The sequence below is a fragment of the Microtus ochrogaster genome, unplaced genomic scaffold (assembly GCF_000317375.1).
Source record: "Microtus ochrogaster isolate Prairie Vole_2 unplaced genomic scaffold, MicOch1.0 UNK35, whole genome shotgun sequence".
Classification (NCBI taxonomy): Eukaryota; Metazoa; Chordata; class Mammalia; order Rodentia; family Cricetidae; genus Microtus; species Microtus ochrogaster.
This window is the reverse complement of record NW_004949133.1, coordinates 3,465,236-3,466,269: the sequence shown is the minus strand read 5'-3', so window position 1 is coordinate 3,466,269 and position 1,034 is coordinate 3,465,236.

Genomic DNA, 1,034 nt, shown 5'->3' with positions numbered 1-1,034 from the left:
TGCCGTACCTAATTCACCACTGCTAAGTTGGCGTACTGGAGGAGAGGGGGAAAGCAAAGAGAGGAAAGGACCGCTTTCCTCTATCCCCAGCTCTTTCTACCCTCAGGCCTTCAGAGAGGCCAAGAGTAGAGCACTGTGATTGTGACAATGGATTCTAAAAGCATGATGCCTGAGGACCAGCGAGATGGCTCAGTGGATAAGGGCACTTGTCCAGGCTTGGAGCCCACATAATGGAAGGAGAGAACTGATTCCTAAGGATTGTTCTTAGACCTCCTCATGTACAACTGTGTCAGGCACACACACACACACACACACACACACACACACACACACACACACACACCTTTCAAAATCTCCTTGTGAGCCCCGATCATAGCATTTTCCAGTGTTCTGTTCATACAGTAAGTTCTTTCATAGCAGAAACTTATACGTAAGCTCTAAATTGAAGACAGCAACGAACTAGCTTGATCCTGCCACATTGTGCTCATCAGAGAAATTGGCTGTTAGCCAGTGGTCCACTCTTCTCCCTCCCCGCCCCCTTTGTTTTTTTGAGACAGAGTTTCTCTGTAGTTTTGGAGCCTGTCCTAAAACTCGCTCTGGTCCACTACTGCCTACCCCATCAGTCTGTGACTGTAGCTCCCGGTTTGACTTGCAGGGGTGTTCAATGAGGCTGTGGGACACAGAAGATCTATTATCTCACTAAAGGCTAGTTACAGAACTTGAGCTCTGAATTATCTCATCTGTAGGTAGTCTGCCTAAAGTCTCTTTCCTTAGGACCCAAGAAGAGTTACCAGTCAGATCTACTCAGAGAACTTGTGACACCCATTTCCTGGAAACAGTTTAGAAAAAGGAGGGTGGGGAAGGATCACATTTCTGCCCCAAACCAGAGTTTGACTGAAGTGACTACACAGCTCCTTTTCTGGCTCCCAGAGGTCCAGACACCTGACAGGTTTCTCAAGAACAACGAAGTGATTTAAGCCTGATCAGATATGAGCAATCCTTGAGACTCAAGCGAAAAAAAAAAAAAAAAAAAA